The 20,212-nt window shown below is 46.6% G+C and overlaps 1 protein-coding gene across 1 annotated transcript in view; it reads right to left on the bottom strand.

The window, feature by feature from the left end:
• The window catches only part of c8h8orf82 (chromosome 8 C8orf82 homolog), a 130,249-nt gene that overhangs the window by 3,829 nt on the left and 106,208 nt on the right, over positions 1-20,212 (bottom strand). The gene's annotated exons all lie outside the window — the stretch shown is intronic.

The following is a 20,212-nucleotide window of genomic DNA, read 5'->3' as shown; positions in this document are numbered from 1 at the left end:
ACTCTGCCATCATAGAGAGCTCCCTCACATCAGCCATTACTGTCTGGTTTGGTGCAGCATCCTCTCACAATGTACAAGAACTGTCAGGTCAGCAGAAAAGGTCATTGTCTGCAGTCTACCATCAGTGCAGGGCTTGTATGTGTCCAGGATAAAGAAGCGGGCAGGAAAAGTCATTAGGGACACTACCCACCCTGCAACAGCCTTTTGCAAAAGCTCCCTTCTTTGTAAGTGCTGTAGGACTATTAAAACAAAAACTTAATGCCATCTTAAACGTTTCTTCCCCAAGCAGTTAATCTGATCAATCCTTCTAGTTAGCCCACACCCTCCTCTATCAATTACCCCCATTACTGCACAGTAAAATACTTTAAATCACTTTTCATAGTAAATACTGTACATTCTGGCATTTATGTATTCATGCACACTTTATTCTGAATAACCCCTAAACTTACATAATTCTTTATTCTTCATAACTGTTGAATGTTGTTGCATGTTGTGCCCTGACCAGCAAATTCCTAATACACGTAAATGTACTGTAAAGGGCAAATAAGGTTGATCCTTGATCTTCTTGATGATGGATGTTGCCTTCTTGAGTCAGATCTCCTGTGGATGCTTACTGCTGGTGGAGAGGGATGTGTCTGTGATATACTTGGCTGAGTCCAATGACGGTAGCAATGAGAACAAGGCACGTCCTAAGTGATGGGTTTCTTAATGATGGATGCCACCTTTTTGAGACATCACTCCTTGATACTAAGGAAGCTGATACCCATGATGGAGTTGACTGAGCTTACAACTCTCTGCAGTTTATTTATTTATTTTGATTCTATGCAGTAGTTCCCTACCCCCCAAATCAGACAGTGATGCAACCAGTGAAAATGCTGTCCATGGTTATGACAGATAGACAGACAGACATACTTTATTGATCCCGAGGGAAATTGGGTTTCGTTACAGTCGCACCAAGAATAGTGTAGAAATATAGCAATATAAAACCATAAATAATTAAATAATAATAAGTACATTATGCCAAGTGGAAATAAGTCCAGGACCAGCCTATTGGCTCAGGGTGTCTGACACTCCGAGAGAGGAGTTGTAAACTTTGATGGCCATAGGCAGGAATGACTTCCTATGACGCTCAGTGTTGCATCTCGGTGGAATGAGTCTCTGGCTGAATGTACTCCTGTGCCTAACCAGTACATTATGGAGTGGATGGGAGACATTGTCCAAGATGGCATGCAACTTGGACAGCATCCTAGACCATCTTAGACACCACCGTCAGAGAGTCCAGTTCCACCCCCACAACATCACTGGCCTTACGAATGAGTTTGTTGATTCTGTTGGTGTCTGCTACCCTCAGCCTGCTGCCCCAGCACACAACAGCAAACATGATAGCACTGGCCACCGCAGCCTCATAGAACATCCTCAGCATCGTCCGGCAGATGTTAAAGGACCTCAGTCTCCTCAGGAAGTAGAGATGGCTCTGACCCTTCTTGTAGACAGCCTCAGTGTTCTTTGACCAGTCCAGTTTATTGTCCATTCGTATCCCCAGGTATTTGTAATCCTCCACCATGTCCACACTGACCCCTTGGATGGAAACAGGGGTCACCGGTGCCTTAGCCCTCCTCAGGTAGTAGTTTGCGAGTGTCCTCAAACTCCTAATGAAATAGAACCGCTGTTATGCCTTCTTTGTAGTTGCATTGATATGTTGGGTCCAATTCTAAAACGTTGAGTGTGCATAATCAGGCTCCTGTACTTGGTGGCCATGATGAGCTGGCAGAGTCTATAATCCTCTGCAGCCTCTTACAGTCCTACACAATGGAACCTCCATACCTGGCATACAGCCTGCCAGAGTTCACTGTGCAGCTGTAGAAATTTGTAAAGAGTCTTTGGCGACATACTGAATCTCCTCAAACTCCCAGTGAAGTGTAATCAATGAGGTACATGGATAGGAACGGTTTAGAAGGGGCATGATCAGAAAATGGACAAGATTGGAAAAAGCTGCAGAGGGTTGCAAACTCAGCCAGCTCCATCATGCACACATGACTCCCCACCATCGAGGCAATCTTCAAAAGGCAATGCCTCAAGAAGGTAGCATCCATTATTAAGGACCCTCACCATCACGTGCCCTCTTCTCATTACTACCATCTGAGAGAAGTTGCAGAAACCCGAACACCCACATTTAATAATTTAGGAACAACTTCTTCCCCTTTTTCTTTTTCTTAAACCCATCACTCCTTTATTCTGAGGCAAAGGCCACTGACAGAGTCTTTTAGGTCAAGATCCTTCCTCTCCCAGGGATGAGGTCTTTGGACCTCTGGGTTTTTATGGGATGGAGTTGCTAGCCCCAGGCCCAACCCTCCTCCTTTCACAGCCAGGCTTGGGACCGTCCATGGTGGTTCTTCCAGTCTGCCACCATGAACCAACGAACATTAACTTGCTAAAGATTAACATTAGCAGTCACATAACTTCACTCGCCCCATCACTGAACTGTTCCCACAAGTTAGGGACTCACTTTGAAGGATTATTCATCTTATGTTCTTGCTATTTATTACTTATTTATTATCATGATTATTTCTTTTTGTATTTGCAGCCCAAATTGGCATGGTCTTTCATTGATTCTACTATGGTCATTAATCTAATATGGATTTATTGAGTATGTCTGCAAGAAAACGAAACTCGGGGTTGTATATGGTGCCATATATGTGCTTTGATAATAAATTTACTTTGAACTTTGAATATGAAATATTGAAACATACAGTGAAATGTATGGTTTGCATCCAAAATATGCAGAGGGCGGCCCACAATTATCACCACATTTCTGGTGCCAATATAGCATGTCCACAACTCACTAGCACTAATCGTACATCTTTAGAATGTGGGAGAAAACTGGAGCACTCAGAGGAAACTCATACAGTCACAGGGAGAACATACAAACTCCCTTTATAGACAGTGGCAGGAATTGAACCCCGATCTTACAGCTGGCACTGTAGTTTTTTTCTCATTTGCACTTTCTATATATTTTACGTTGCATCTATCTTCTTTTTATTTATTTGCTAACTTATAGTCAATTTTATGTCCTGCACTGTACTGCTGCCACAAAACAACAAATTTCACGACCTATATTAGAGATAATAAAGCTGATTCTAATTTGATATATCCAAGTGCCGTTACTGAATCGGCCCCAAATACTTTCTCTGGAAGCTCAGTCCACACTCCTCGAACACCCACTGTTCATTAGCCTGAATGAGAAGTGGAACAAGTACGGAACTGTGCACAAATCTGACGCATATATATATATATAGCTGGGATGCCCAAGACCTTTGCATAGCACTGTAGTAATTTTATGTGTTGCACTGTACTGCTGCCACAAAAAAAACAAATTTCATGTGTTGGGAAAGAGAGAGATAGAGAGATACCACTTCTACCTCTTCCAGCAATCCTGAGTGAGGCACAGAGAGATCGGTATTTACTGACAATTACCTTTATTGTTCAAACTAACAAATACGTGAATTCATACATTAAATACCTTGTGCGTGATGCACCATCAATAACTCTCAGAGACGTGAGGCGAGATATAGGCTTTTATTGGCTGGAAGAAAGAACAAGCAGCAATTGACCACCACACTGCATCCTGGAGACTGAGGCCAGGGCTGTGTCTCCAATCGCCTTTGTACCGGGGTCCGTGGGAAGAGCCACAGGAGCAGACAGCGGGGGGGCGTGTCCAGACAGGTATATGTAGTTCACCACATTCACCCCCCCTTTGTTTTAAAAGAGAGTCCCCATGGGGCGAAGTTTCTTACAAGTATATTTACAGGTTAAGTCTATCAGGTGGTCAAATCTGTCGCTGCGATCTACGTAGCACCGGCTGTGATTGCACAGGTGCCGGTGGTGATTGCACCGGAGACGGTGGTTGTGCTGGTTTCGGCCTAACTGGAGGTGTCAGCCCACTAGGCGTCAGTGATCCCTCATGCGTGTGCGAGGCGCCTGGTATATGCGTGTGCGAGGCGCCCGGTACGGGAGTGTCGTGAGGAGTCTGTGTAGGGCTCGGTGTGCGCTGTGTCACCTCGGGTACAGGGTTCATAGTTACCGTGGAGTGTTCGGGGTAGTGGTCTGTTGCTCCTGCGGGCGCCAGGTCGCGGACGGAGACCGTGTCCTCCCGCCCATCAGGTAAGACCACGTAGGCATACTGGGGGTTCGCACGTAGAAGGTGAACCCTCTCGACCAGCGGGGAGTATTTATTGCTCCACACATGTTTCCGGAGCAGCACTGGCCCTGGGGACGTCAGCCAAGCCGGTAGGGTGGTCCCAGTGGCAGACTTCCTGGGAAAAGAGAATAGGCGTTCGTGAGGGGTGGCATTGGTGGACGTACATAACAGGGAGCGGATAGAGTGGAGTGCCTCAGGGAGGACCTCCTGCCATCGAGAGACCGGCAACCCTTTTGACTTAAGGGCTAAAAGTGTGGCCTTCCACACTGTGGCATTCTCCCTCTCCACCTGTCCATTTCCCCGGGGATTATAGCTCGTGGTCCTACTAGTAGCAATGCCCCTAGCCAGCAGGTACTGGCGCAGCTCGTCACTCATAAAGGAGGACCCTCTATCACTGTGGATATAGCAGGGATATCCGAACAGAGTGAAGAGCTGGCGCAGGGCTTTTATGACGGACGTGGCAGTGGTGTCGGGGCAGGGGATGGCAAAGGGGAACTGTGAGTACTCGTCGATAATGTTGAGAAAGTAGACATTGCGGTCGGTGGAGGGAAGGGGGCTCTTAAGGTCAACACTCAGTCGCTCAAAGGGGCGGGTGGCCTTGATAAGTTGTGCCTTTTCAGGACGGTAGAAGTGCGGTTTGCACTCAGCGCAGGCTTGGCAGTCCCTGGTCATCATCCTGATGTCCTCAAGGGAGTACGGCAGGTTCCGGGCTTTCACGAAATGGTAAAGTCGGGTGACCCCTGGGTGGCAAAGATCTGCATGGAGGGCGTATAGCTGGTCGAGCTGTGCGCTGGCACATGCTCCCCGTGATAGGGCATCAGGGGGCTCACTGAGCCTTCCAGGCCAGTACAGGATATCATAGTTGTAGGTGGAGAGTTCTATTCTCCACCGCAAAATTTTATCATTTTTGATTTTGCCCCGCTGTTGGTTGCTGAACATGAACGCAACCGAGCGCTGGTCGGTCAGCAAGGTGAACCTTTTGCCGGCGAGATAGTGCCTCCAGTGCCTAATAGCTTACACTATGGCCTGGGCTTCTTTCTCCACCGCGGAGTGCCGAATTTCAGGGCCCTGAAGGGTACGAGAGAAGAATGCTACTGGCCTGCCTGCCTGATTGAGGGTAGCAGCCAGCGCAAAATCGGAGGCGTCACTCTCTACTTGGAAGGGAATGGTCTCGCCCACCGCATGCATCGTTGCTTTGGCAATGTCCCCTTTAATGTGGCTGAAGGCCGCGTGGACCTCGGCAGAGAGGGGAAATGTGGTAGACTTGACCAGGGGGCGGGCCTTGTCTGCGTAATGAGGTACCCATTGGGCGTAATAGGAAAAGAAGCCCAGGCACCGTCTGAGGACTTTGAGGGTGGTGGGAAGAGGGAGTTCTAACAGGGGGCGCATACGGTCGGGATCAGGGCCAATGACCCTGTTCTCCACGACATACCCAAGGATAGCGAGTCGGGTGGTTCCAAACACACACTTGTCCCTGTTATAAGTAAGGTTCAGGGCTTTGGCCACTTGGAAAAATCATTAGAGGTTGGTGTTGTGATCCGACCAGTCGTGACCGCAGACGGTGATGTTATCCAGATATGGGAACGTGGCCTTCAGTTGGCACTGGTCCACCATCCGGTCCATTTCCCTCTGGAAGACAGAGACACCATTCGTGACACCGAAGGGGACGCGCAGGAAGTGATAGAGCCTGCCGCCCGCCTCGAAGGCAGTGTAGGGGCAGTCCTCCGGGCGGATGGGGAGCTGAGGATAAGCGGATTTCAGGTCTATGGTCAAGTACACCTTGTACTGAGTTATCTGATTGACCATATCCGCGATGCGGGGTAGGGGGTACGCGTCAAGCTGCGTGAACCTATTGATGGTCTGGCTATCGTCCACAACCATCTTATTTTTCTGCCCAGTCCGAACAACAACCATCTGGGCCCTCCAAGGACTTGTGCTTGGCTCAATGATTCCCTCCCTGAGCAGCCGCTGCACCTCCGACTGAATGAAGGCCCTGTCCCCCGCGCTGTACCTTCTGCTTTTAGTTGCCACAAGTTTACAGTCGGGGGTCAGGTTGGCGAACAGCGGTGGGGGAGGGATCTTGAGGGTGGAGAGGCTGCAAGTGGTGTCAGTAGCGCAGCTGTCGGCATGGTGCTGGGTGGGATGTGTGGGTCGGTGTGTGTGTGTGGTCAGTAGCGGGGTATATGGCGAAGTCCCACAAAACTGAGGATTCCTGACAGTGAGTGGTGGGAGGGGACCGTCATATGCCATAGTCACACTTTCGAGGTGGCTCTGGAAGTCCAGCCCCAATAGCTCAGGCGCGCACAGTTGAGGCATGACCAGTAGCGCAAAGTCCCGATATTTTGTGCCCTGCACCCCCAATGTCGCTACACAACCCCCCCGGATGTCTGTGGAATGTGACCCAGAAGCCATGTTGACCCTCTGGCTTATCGGCCATGTTACGAGTCCGCAGCGTTGCACCGTGTCCGGGTGAATAAAACTCTCAGTGCTGCCCGTGTCAAACAGGCAGCTAATCCTGTGCCCCTCCACCAGGATGTCCATCATTGACCTTGCGAACTGGTGTGGGGCGCTTTGGTCGAGGGTTACGGAGGCCAGAGTTGAACCACCGTCTTGGTGCCCAGTAAGCACCCATGGGTCGGGGGCGGGGCGAGGTGGCGCCGACAAAGATGGCCGCCCCCATGTCTCACACGAGGCGGGCAGGCAAGATGGCGGCCCCCATGCCTCGCACGAGGTGGGCAGGCAAGATGGCGGCGACCAAGATGGCGGCCCCCATGCCTCACACACGGTGCTGCCTGACCCCACTCGTGGTTCAGAGTTACAGACCATGGCGAAATGGCCCTTCTTTCCACAGCTGGAGCAGGTAGCTTCTCGGACCGGGCAGCGTTTTCGGGGGTGCTTTTCGAGTCCGCAGAAGTAACATTGCGTGGACTTGCGACTGGCAGCAGCTGTGGTCGGTTTCGGGGAGTTCGTGGACTCGCAACTGGCAGCAGCGGTGGTGAATTCGCTCGCGGGTGGCGGGGTCTGCAGTGTCCACGGAACCGGCAGGGCATCGCGTGGCTGGACAGCGTCAGCGTTGTGCAGAGCAGCCTCCAGCGTGTCGGCTGCCTCGATCGCCGAGCGTAAGGTAAGATTGGCGTTTTCCAGCAGCCGCTGGTGCACGTACATTGACCTGATCCCCGTAACGAAGGCGTCTTGTACTAGCAGCTCCGCATGCTGTTCCGCCATCAGTCCCCTGCAGTCGCAGGCTCGCATGAGTGTCTGTAGGGCTCGGACAAACTCCCCGCTCGACTCGCCGGGTCGCTAAGCGATGTCTTGCGTAGATGGTGTTCACCGGCCGCAGGTACTGTCTTTTGAGGGTGTCCAGTGCCCCTTGGTAGGTCGGTAGGTCTCTGATAAGGGAGAATACTTTCGGACTTACTCTAGATAGTAGTATTTTGTACTTCGTGGCAGGCTCAGTCACTGGAATCGCTTCCAAGTATGATTGGAAGCATGCAAGCCAGAGTTCAAAGGCAAGAGCTGCTTCTGGAGCTTCAGGGTCCAAGTCTAATTTTTCCGGACGTAAAATACTCTCCATGTTTTAAAACTTCCAGCCAATAAAATTGATGCACCATCAATAACTCTCAGAGACGTGAGGCGAGATATAGGCTTTTATTGGCTGGAAGAAAGAACAAGCAGCAAATGACCACCACACTACATCCTGGAGACTGAGGCCGGGGCTGTGTCTCCAATCGCCTTTATACCGGGGTCTGTGGGAGGAGCCACGGGAGCAGTCAGTGGGGGGGGGCGTGTCCAGACAGGTATATGTAGTTCACCACAGTGCGCACACCTGCTGAGTACCCCTGACTCTCCTGGATAGTCAAAGAATAGCAAAGGTATTACCCGGGCGAAGGAATTTACGCTGGCCAGGCGTTCCTTGTTCCTTGTGGTCCCGACTCACTCTCCACGTGCTTCACGCAGGGTTCTTCTCACTTGTATCTGCGATGGTTATTCTTCCAAGTTACCGCCACCGGCGCACACAAAGCATCCACTTTTATATCCATTGCTTATCAATTCAAATGTCACATTCCTGTGTCATTGGCCGCAGGTCATGTGTCTGCCCTTTAACACCTGGTCATTGGCTCTGGTCCAAGCAGCCTCCATCTATTGTCCTCTTCCCATCAAGGGACAGTTGCTGACTCACCTCAGGCATTCACAAGTCTGCATGTTATAGCCAACCAAAGAACACCTCCTTATTTGGAAATGCAGAAATGCAGTCCAGCAGATTACCTGGTCTTTGTGCCTTCTTTAAAACACTGATCAAGTCCAGCTTGTCAAGCTCACAAAATGGAGAATCGAGTGTCTTCACAAAATGACAGCCTCCATCCCCCAAGCACACGGCAAGAACAAAGACTGCTTCCACTGTCCTTGATTCATTTGAATTCATTGATTTGAAGATTGTCATTCTTTCTGGCCAACACATGACACATGTGAGTGATGATAAACCTGATTATAGACAATAGACAATAGACAAAGAAGTAGACCATTCGGCCCTTCGAGCCTGCTCTGATATGAATCTCTATTGTGGACTGTGAGTGTGAAGGATGCAGGGAGAGGGGAAGGGAGTGAGAAGCACCAGACGTTACGTAATGACCAATTGTTTGGAATCAAATTACCTTGCTCTGTGTCTCAGGGCTGGGTGTGTCTGCACCCATGCCACTCTCCAACCCTGGCACTCTTTCTCTGCCACCTGTCCCACCCACTCCTTTGGCACTCCACCCTCGCCATTCCCAACATACTTCGCTCCCACCAGATTTACAAACTCATCCTCTGCTCCACGTTGACTAATGCAGTACTGTGCAAAAATTTTAAGCACCCCAGCCAAGACTTTTTTGCACAGTTCTGTATTTCACAAAACACCACTTCAAAGCTCAGTAAATGATGAAACAGAACCCAATACCCTTGGCGCAAGTATGGTCTCTTGTAACCAGCTCACAAAGGTCTGCACTGAGTGATTCTCTCTCCTTGCTCCTTCATTATGCATACGTACCCTGCCTTGTGTCTCTCTCTGATCCATCTGTCATCTGCCCCACCCCCCACTTCATTAATCCAGATCCTTTGAAATCCTATTAGTCTCATTCGGTGACAGTGTAGCAGATGTAGAGAGCGTCTCCTTATCATTCACTGTGCGTGTGACTGGCTTGTGTCCCAAGACACACATCACCAGTCTCTGGCTCCACAGTAACAGTGCTCTTCTCCCACTAATCATTACGTTTCCACCATCAAGCTCAGCCAGATGATTTGTTGTTATTTCAACAAGCCTTTCATCTTCCTGCCAATCCCCTATTGCTTTTTGGAAACTCAAGTTAACTTAATCAGAATCCAATCCACTATCATTGACACATGACATGAAATGTGTTGTTTTGTGGCAGCAGTGCAGCACAGATCACAAAAACCCATAAATTACAACAAAAAGAATAAATAGTGAAATAAACAACAGATTAGCTTTACTTTCACTTGTATATTGAAACATACAGTCAAATGCATCAAATCAAACCAGCAAGGATTATGCTGGGACAGCTTGTAACTGCCATCATGCTTATTAAGCATTCCCACAATCTACTAACCCTGACCTGTATGTTTATGTGAGACGAAACTGGAGGAAACCCACAGGGTCACAGAGAGAACATACAAACATGAGGGTCCAGTCTCCTCACACATCCCAACAACATATGCCAATGATATTAAACCTTATTCTAATTCTGATTCCGAACTCTTTACAGACAGCAGTGGGAATCGAACTCCGATCTTACATCTGCCGCTGTGAAGCCTTGCGCTAACTGCTACACCACTGTGTTGCCTACCTATGCTGGCGTGCTGCCCAGGTTGTGCTCATGGGTTAATGGACCATTCATAAATCTGATGGTGGAGAGGACAAGCTGTTCCTGAATCACTGAGTGTAGATCTTCAGGCTCCTGTACCTTATTCCCGATGGTGGTAAAAGAAGAGAATATCTCCTAGATGGTGAGGGTCTGGTTTCCTCCCACACCCCAATGACAACCCAGTTAGTAGGTCCCTATCAATTGCCCCAATGTGTGGGTGAAAGGATCTAGGAGGAAGCTTGTAGGAACATGGAGGGAACAAAATGCATTGGGGAGGATCAGTTGATGGTCAGTGTGGACTCAATGGGCTGAAGGATCTGCTTACGTGCTATATAGCTCTGACTCTAGGACTAATGTAAAGGGAGGATGAAATGGGTCTTGTGGACAAGTTGAGCTCGGCGAGAGTACCTAAGACATAGAACATTACAGCACAGTACAGGACCTTCCCTCCCACAAGGCTCTCCATTTTTCTATCATCCATGCGCCTATCTAAGAGTTTCTTAAATGTCCCTAATGTATCCGCCTCTACCACCATCCCCTGGCAGTGCATTTTACACACTCACCACTCTGTGTAAAAACCTTACTTCTGACATCCCTCCCCCCAATACTTTCCTCCAATCACCTTAAAATTATTTCCCTTTATATTAGCTATTTCCATCCTGGGATAAGTCTCTGGTTGTCCACTTGACTCTATCTATGCCTCTTATCATCTTGTACACCTCTACCAAGTCACATCTCACTCTCCTTCACTCCAGAGAGAAAAGCCCTAGCTTGCTCCAACTATCTTCAGAAGACATGCTCTCTAATCCAGGCAGCATCCTGGCAAATCTCCTCGGCACCCTCTCTAAAGCTTCCACATCCTTCCTATAATGAGGTGATCAGAACTGAACACAATATTCCAAGTGTGGTCTGACCTACAGAACTGCAATATCACTTTGCAATATGGTAGAAGGTGCTCCAGTTTATAATCTTGGGGGGTGGGGGGGGAGGAGGGAGGGTATTGATGAACGTGTTGGGAAATTTTAAAAAAGTGGGGTTAATGTAGGATTGGTGTGAAAGGGCAGTTGATGGTCAGCATGGTGTCAGAAGGAGCTGTTTCCATACTGTGTCTCTCTACCACTCTCCAACTCCTCTACAAATTCAGATTTATGACATGTATGTCAAAACAAACACTTCTTGGTCACCTCATCAGGCTGTGTGTTCAGAGATGCACATCACTGCTGTAACACCTGGTTATTTGAGTCACTGTCAGGTGTCAACTTCCAGTAAAATGGTGGCACGCATACACATGGTGACCTCTTGGGGGCCAACCAAAGGTGTTTTTTTTTCCTTTGTTAAATGTGTTTTATACAGAGCAGGACTATTCTTGACTCCAATAACTATGTGTACAGCAGGTCGACCGCATCAGTGAGCCGCTCATTGTTCGAAGCGGACAGCTGGAGTGTCGAAACAGCCAGCTAGTGGTTCAGAGAAGATGAGTTGGACTGAGAGAGCTGGGTCAGGCCGCTGGGCTGAGGGATTCGGGCAACAGGAGGAGCCGGATTGGGTTTGGAAGAACTGACCTGGGTGCAGGCAGTGCTGCTGCCTGCTGCTTGGAGCTACCAGTGAAGGCAGTGGGTAGTGAAACCGTGAGTGACTGTCTTGGATGTTTCTTTTGTGATCACAAGACCCTGTTGGACATTGATTGCTGCAGGCCTGCTTCCCTTGTTTGGTGGTGAGGCAGCAGTGCTGCCTCGGTTGTACTGAGGACTAGGCCTCAAGCTGTGGGCTTGCATTGAGACTCTGTGTCTGGGCTCGGTTGGGGGTAGCCTCTCCTATTGGTGCTGCCATCCAGTGTTGGATTGACAGAATTACAGGCTGGATTGCTGGGAACCAATATGTGTGTCTTGGCGCCCAGGATCTTGGATTAAAATGTGTTTTCTTTTGTGACTATTCTTCTTTCTTTTTATTTTGAATGCGCGTGCATGTTTTTGCACCTTGGCCCCGGTGGAACATGTCTCGTTTGGCTGTATCCATGTATAGATTGAATGACAATTAAACTTGATTTGATTTTGAACCAGACTGTCCATTTTCCTCTGACCTCTCTCACTTACAAGGGATTTTCAACCTCAGAACTGCTACTCAATGGATGTTTTTTTGTTTTTCACACCATTCTCTGTAAGCTCTAGAGACTTCTTTAGAAGTTTGTGAAGATTCTGTGTGGCATTAAAACTTTGACAAACGTCTAATAGATGTGTGGTTGAGAGTATATAGACTGGTTACATCGTGGAAATCCTATAAAAGCAAGTGGACATGACCCAGTCATTCATGGGTAATGCCCTCCTCACCACTGTGCACATCTACATGGAAGGTACAGGAGCCACATTCAGGGACAGTTATTACTCCTTCAACTACTAGGCTCTTGAACCAGAGGGGATGACTCCACTCTACTTAACCCATCACTGAACTGTTTCCACAACCTATGGACTCACTTTCAAGGACTGATGTTCTTGATATTTATTGCTTATTTATTTATTACTTTTTGTATTTGCAGGTTGTTGTCTTTTACACATTAGCTGTTTGTCTTACTGGGTTCGCTCTTTCATTAATTCTATTGTGGTTCTCGGATTTACTGAGTATGTCTGCAAGAAAACCAATCTCAGAGTTTATAAAAAAATATACACAGTGCTTATAAAAAGTATTCAACACCCCCCCCCCCAGAAGTTTCATGTTTTATTGTTTTACAACATTGAATCACAGTGGATTTAATTTGGCTTTTTTTGACACTGATCAACAGAAAAAGACTCTTCTGTGTCAAAGTGAAAACAGATTTCTACAAAGTGAATTAAATTAATTGCAAAAAATAATTGATTACCTAAGTATTCACCAACCCCACCCCCCAACTTTAATATGGCACACCAAATCACCACTGGTGCAGCCAATTGCTTTTAAAAGTCACATAATTAATTAAACGGAGATCACTGGCGTTGTAGTAAAAATACACCTATATCTGGAAGGTCCAACTGCTGGTGAGTCAGTACCCTGGCAAAAACTACACCATGAAGACAAAAGAACTCTCCAAGCAACTCCACAAAAATGTTATTGAACAGCACAATCAGGAGATGGGTACAAAAAAAATTCCAAGTCACTGAATATCCCTTGGAGTACAGTTAAGTCAATCATCAATGTTAAGAATAATGCACAGCTGTAAATTTCCCTAGAGCAGGCCGTCCTCAAAAACAGTGATTGTGCAAGAAGGGGACTAGTGAGGGAGGCCACCAAAAGATCTATGGTTACTCTGAAGGAGTTACAAACTTCAGTGACTGAGATGGGATAGACCAGTGGTCCCCAACCACTGGGCCGCAAAGCATATGCTACCGGGCTGCAAGGAAACGATATGATTTGGCGATATGAAATGCTGAGTCAGCTGCACCTTTCCTCATTCCCTGTCACGCCCACTATAAAACTTGAACACACGCGAGGCCATCAGTCACCTAAACGCAGTGATACACTCGTGCCAGGGATCACTGGTTGGCCTCGGGCAACCGCGGCGGCGGGAAGTGCCGATGCTACTGGCCTGGAGTGTGGACAGATGGGCACCACCTCTAAACCTGTTTAGCACACCAAATGTTCGTGAGGAACCCGGTGCTAAAATATTCAAAGACGACCTAATTTGGGCTCAAGGTTTCGGTATAAACAGGACGGTCTGCACCTGGGGTGGACTGGAACCAATGTCCTAGGGGAAGCATTTGTTACTGCTGTTCAGGAGGCTTTCAACTAATGTGGCAGGGGGATGGGAACAAGTGCAGAGAGACAGAGGGGTATAAAATGAGGGTAGAAGCAAAAAGTAGTAAGGTGAAAAGTAAAAGTGGCAGGCAGGCAAATCCAGGGCAAAAAGCAAAAAGAGCCACTTTTCAACATAATTGTATAAGGGCTAAGAGTGTTGTAAAAACAAGCCTGAAGGCTTTGTGTGTCAATGCGAGGAGCATTCGTAACAAGGTGGATGAATTGAATGTGCAGATAGTTATTAATGAATATGATATAGTTGGGATCACAGAGACATGGCTCCAGGGTGACCAAGGATGGGAGTTCAACATCCAGGGATATTCAATATTCAGGAGGGATAGACAGGAAAGGAAAGGAAGTGGGGTAGCATTGCTGGTTAGAGAGGAGATTAACGCAATAGAAAGGAAGGTCATTAGCCTGGAGGATGTGAAATCGATATGGGTAGAGCTGCATAACACTAAGGGGCAGAAAATGCTGGTGGGAGTTGTGTACAGGCCACCTAACAGTAGTAGTGAGGTTGGGGATGGCATTAAACAGGAAATTAGAAATGTGTGCAATGAAGGAACAGTAGTTATAATGGGTGACTTCAATCTACATATAGATTGGGTGAACCAAATTGGTAAGGGTGCTGAGGAAGAGGATTTCTTGGAATGTATGCGGGATGGTTTTCTGAACCAACAAGAGAGCAGGCCATTCTAGATTAGGTATTGAACAATGAGGAAGGGTTAGCAATCTTGTCGTGTGAGGCCCCTTGGGTAAGAGTGACCATAATATGGTGGAATTCTTCATTAAGATGGAGAGTGACATAATTAATTCAGAAACAAAGGTTCTGAACTTAAAGAAGGGTAACTTTGAAGGTATGAGACGTGAATTAGCTAAGATAGACTGGCAAATGATACTTAAAGGGTTGACGGTGGATATGCAATGGCAAGCATTTAAAGATTGCATGGATGAACTACAACAATTGTTCATCCCAGTTTGGCAAAAGAATAAACCAGGGAAGGTAGTGCACCTGTGGCTGACAAGGGAAATTAGGGATAGTATCATGTCCAAAGAAGAAACATATAAATTAGCAAAAAAAAGCGGCACACCTGAGGACTGGGAGAAATTCAGAGACCTGCAGAGGAGGACAAAGGGCATAATTAGGAAAGGGAAAAAAGATTATGAGAGAAAGCTGGCAGGGAACATAAAAACTGACTGTAAAAGCTTTCATAAATACGTGAGAAGAAAAAGATTGGTCAAGACAAATGTAGGTTCTTTACAGTCAGAAACAGGTGAATTGATCATTGGGAACAAAGACATGGCAGACCAATTGAATAACTACTTTGGTTCTGTCTTCACTAAGGAGGACATAAATAATCTTCCGGAAATAGTAAGGGACCGAGGGTCTAGTGAGATGGAGGAACTGAGGGAAATACATGTTAGTAGGGAAGTGGTGTTAGGTAAATTGAAGGGATTAAAGGCAGATAAATCCCCAGGGCCAGATGGTCTGCATCCCAGAGAGCTTAAGGAAGTAGCCCAAGAAATAGTGTATGTTTTTCAAAACTCCTTAGATTCTGGATTAGTTCCTGAGGATTGGAGGGTGGCTAATGTAACCCCACTTTTTAAAAAAGGAGGGAGAGAGAAACCGGGGAATTATAGACCAGCTAGTCTGACATCAGTGGTGGGGAAAATGCTAGAGTCGGTTATCAAAGATGTCACAGCACATTTGGAAAGAGGTGAAATCATCAGACAAAGTCAGCATGGATTTGTGAAAGGAAAATCATGTCTGACGAATCTTATAGAATTTTTTGAAGATGTAACTAGTAGAGTGGATAGGGGAGAGCCAGTGGATGTGGTATATTTACATTTTCAAAAGGCTTTTGACAAGGTCCCACACAGATTAGTGTGCAAACTTAAAGCACACGGTATTGGGGGTATGGTATTGATGTGGATAGAGAATTGGTTGGCAGACAGGAAGCAAAAAATGGGAGTAAATGGGACCTTTTCAGAATGGCAGGCAGTGACTAGTGGGGTACCGCAAGGCTCAGTGCTGGGACCCCAGTTGTTTACAATATATATTAATGATTTAGACGAGGGAATTAAATGCAGCATCTCCAAGTTTGCAGATGACACGAAGCTGGGCAGCGGTGTTAACTGTGAGGAGGATGCTAAAAGGATGCAGGGTGACTTGGATAGGTTAGGTGAGTGGGCAAATTCATGGCAGATGCAATTTAATGTGGATAAATGTGAGGTTATCCACTTTGGTTGCAAGAACAGGAAAACAGATTATTATCTGAACAGTGGCCGATTAGGAAAAGGGGAGATGCAACAAGACCTGGGTGTCATTGTACACCAGTCATTGAAAGTGGACATGCAGGTACAGCAGGCGGTGAAAAAGGCAAATGGTATGTTGGCATTCATAGCAAAAGGATCTGAGTACAGGAGCAGGAAGGTTCTACTGCAGTTGTACAAGGCCTTGGTGAGACCGCACCTAGAATATTGTGTGCAGTTTTGGTCCCCCAATCTGAGGAAAGACATTCTTGCCATAGAGGGAGTACAGAGAAGGTTCACCAGATTGATTCCTGGGATGGCAGGACTTTCATATGAAGAAAGACTGGATCGACTAGGCTTATACTCACTGGAATTTAGAAGATTGAGGGGGGATCTTACTGAAACGTATAAAATTCTAAAGGGATTGGACAGGCTAGATGCAGGAAGATTGTTTCCGATGTTGGGGAAGTCCAGAACGAGGGGTCACTGTTTAAGGATAATGGGGAAGCCTTTTAGGACCGAGATGAGGAAAAACTTCTTCACACAGAGAGTGGTGAATCTGTGGAATTCTCTGCCACAGGAAACAGTTGAGGCCGGTTCATTGGCTATATTTAAGAGGAAGTTAGATATGGACCTTGTGGCTAAAAGGATCGGGGGTATGGAGAGAAAGCAGGTACAGAGTTCTGAGTTGGATGATCAGCCATGATCATACTGAATGGCAGTGCAGGCTCGAAGGGCCGAATGGCCTACTCCTGCACCTATTTTCTATGTAAGTAGCAGAGCAGCTACCTTGATGCTATCTACTGAGAGTCATCCCTCGAGCCAAACTTTTGTCGGTCGATAGATCCTACCTACCTATGGGGGGGGGGGGGGGGTGCGTGCCCTGTCGCACTCCTCACTCGGTCGGTCACTCTCTCTGGACTGCGACCGCTGCGGCCCCGGTACGGGGACCTCCGGCCCTTACCTTGTCCTCTCACTGGTTTGCAATTATTTTATATGTTCATACGAGGAAAATATGCGCTGTGTTTAGTATCCAAACGTTACTTAAAATGTTATGATGCTATTGACTTCTAAGTGAGTTATAATTGACTTATCACAATGTCCATGCGAGGAAAATATGCACTGTGTGTTTAATATTATATTCGTTAGATAAACCCTTTTAGAAATGAAATTGAGTGTATTAGCCATTTAGAAGTGACTTAGAGTTGACTTATCACCTATATACTGGTCGATATTAACACACACACCGCCCCCACCGCAAGAATATTGTCAATAATAAACTGGTCCGCAGTGCAAAAAAGGTTGGTGACCCCTGGGATAGACTGCCCATACAATAACTGTTGCCCGGGTGCTTCACCAGTCACAGCTTTATGGAAGAGGGGCAAAGAAAAAGCCACTGTTGGAAAAAACTCACATGAAATCTCAGCTAGTTTGCAGAAGGCACGTGGGAGACTCTGAAGTCAGCTGGAAGAAGGTTCTATGGTCTGAATTGAGCTTTTTGACCGTTAGACTAAACACTGAACATCATTAAAAACACACCATCCCTACTGTGAAGCACGGTGGTGGCTGCATCATGCTGTGGGGATGCTTCACTGCAGCAGGTCCTGGAAGGCTTGTGAAGGTAGAGGGTCAAATGAATTCAACAAAATACAGGGAAATGCTGAGGAAAACCTGATGCAGATTGCACAAGAATTGACACTTGGGAGATTTGTTTTCCAGCGAGACCCAAGAATAAAGCCAGAGCTACACAGGAATGGCTTAAAAACAAAATTAATTTCCTGGAGTGGCCAAGTCAGTGTCCAGACTTCAATCCAACTGAGAATTTGTGGCTGGACTTGAAGGAGGCTGTTTACTCATGACCCCCATGCAATCTTGAGCACTTCTGTAAAGAGAATGGGGAAAATTGCAGTGTCCAGATGTGAACAGCTGATAGAGACCTATCCACACAGACTCAAGGCTGTAATTGCTGCCAAAGTCAAAATACTGACTTGAAGGGGGTGGATAATTATGCAAGCAATTATCTTGTGTTTAATAATTGTAAAAAAAAACAATTTGTAGAAATTTGCTTTCACTTTGACACAAAAGTCTTCTCTGTTGACCAGTTTTTAAAAAATCAAATTAATTCCACTGTGATTTAATATTGTAAAACAATAAAACATAAAAACTTCCAGGGGGGTGAATACTTTTTATAAGCACTGTAGGTAATTTGATAATAAATTTACTTTGTGCTTTGTTTTGTGTGAAAAGCCCAGAAGATCAGCAGCTTTTGAGATACTTAGCCACCTCTATGACACCAACAATCATTCCATAGTCAAAGTCACTTGGATCCCGTTTCTTCCCCATTCTGGTGTTTGGGCTGAACAACAACCAAACCTCTTCACCATGTCTGCATGCATTTATTCACTCAATTGCTGCCACATGACTGGCTGATTAGATTTTGTATTAATGAGCAGGTGTACAGGTGTACCTAATAATAGGCATCTGTTAGTCTCGTGAGACCATGGATCTGTGCCTGGAGTTTCCAGGGCGCAGGCCTGGGCAGGGTTGTATGGGAGACCGGCAGTTGCCCAAGCTCCAAGCCTTCCCCTCTCCACGCCACTGATGTTGTCCAAGGGAAGGGCACTAGGACCCATGCAGCTTGGCACCGGTGACGTCGCAGAGCAATGTGTTGTCAAGGACACAAACACGCTGCCTCAGCTGAGGCTCGAACCAGTGACCTTCAGGTTACTAGTCTGATGCCTTGCCCACTAGGCCACGTGCCAACACACAGCTACACACACACTACAGGTGTACCTAATAAAGTGATCATTTGTGTTACAATCAACACAACCGAAGGACATGCTGGGGGCAGCCTGTAAAGAGTCGCCACACATGCTGGTGCCAACACAACAATGTTCAGCAGACATACCAACAGACACAGCAACAACAGCGAAACAAGCCGTTTCTCTCTCCCACCCACCCACACCGCTGTAAACCCAGGATCGGCCATTTCTGGCCTCCATCCTCCAGCAGACGTGGATTCACACGCACTGGTCCTCTGGCAGAGAACTGCAGAAGCGGGCTAGTATAAGTTAAGCACCCCGATCCAAAATTCCAAAATACCAAAACCTCCAAAATCTGAAATTATTTTGATCGCTGACATGACGACACAAATGACAAATTCCACAAGGTGCTGGGAAAGTTCCCAAGCGATGTGCAGGTCTGTGCACCACAGATAGTTCTGAGAAGTGACCTCACAGATATAGTAAAGAAACGTTAATAAAAAATAAAAAAACACTGCATAAAAATCATATCGCGATCGTGTATTGGAAGTGGATTCGTTAGCACCAGAGTGAACATAACGGTGTATCGATCATGAAACAAACAAAGATCTATCATGATGAACTGAAAACTGAAGGTAACTGAATATTCAGCAGGCTAATTGCGGAAATGAAGAAAAGGCACAGTATTAAATTTGTAAAGATTTGTGGTGATTATGCATCCGCTAATTACCAAGTAGCAGAGAAATTCATTGATGAGTTTGCCAAGGTCGTCGCTGATGAAATTCTAACACGTTGAACGACTGCATCAGTACCTATGTGTGATGAACAAGTGCAAGATAAAGACTGCTTACTGGGAACACATAAATTCAGAGCTGGGAATGATGACGATGCCAGCCTCTGACTGTCCACTTGGGCAGCCGAGGTAGTGATAGCTTACCTTTCTGATGGTTCAATGTGCACATTATTGTTTCATGCAAAAAATTATTAGAAATCTATAAAACTACCTTCAATGTATTTGTATAAGCCGTATATGTAACATAAATGGATTTTGTGTTTAGAGTTGGGTCCCATCCCAAAAGGTCTCATTATATAGATGCAAATAATCCAAAAAAAATCTGATATCCGAAACACTTCCAGCCCTGCCCAAACATTTCAGATAAGGGGCGGTCAACCTATATTACTAACTTGATTAATCCCATCTACGTATACGTTAAAATTACCCTTATTGTACCACCTCCAATTCCCTGTTTAATCCCATCATCAATGTCATCACAGTTTGGGGTCAATATACAACTGTGAGTGTTTTCTGTCCCTTGGTCCCCCTTAACTCTACCCACACAGATACCACACCATCCAATCTAAACACCGTCCCTCAG

Source organism: Hemitrygon akajei, chromosome 8 (genome assembly GCF_048418815.1).
Source record: "Hemitrygon akajei chromosome 8, sHemAka1.3, whole genome shotgun sequence".
Taxonomy (NCBI): Eukaryota; Metazoa; Chordata; class Chondrichthyes; order Myliobatiformes; family Dasyatidae; genus Hemitrygon; species Hemitrygon akajei.
Note: the sequence above shows the minus strand (reverse complement) of the source record. Positions and strands in the feature narration are given on the sequence as shown.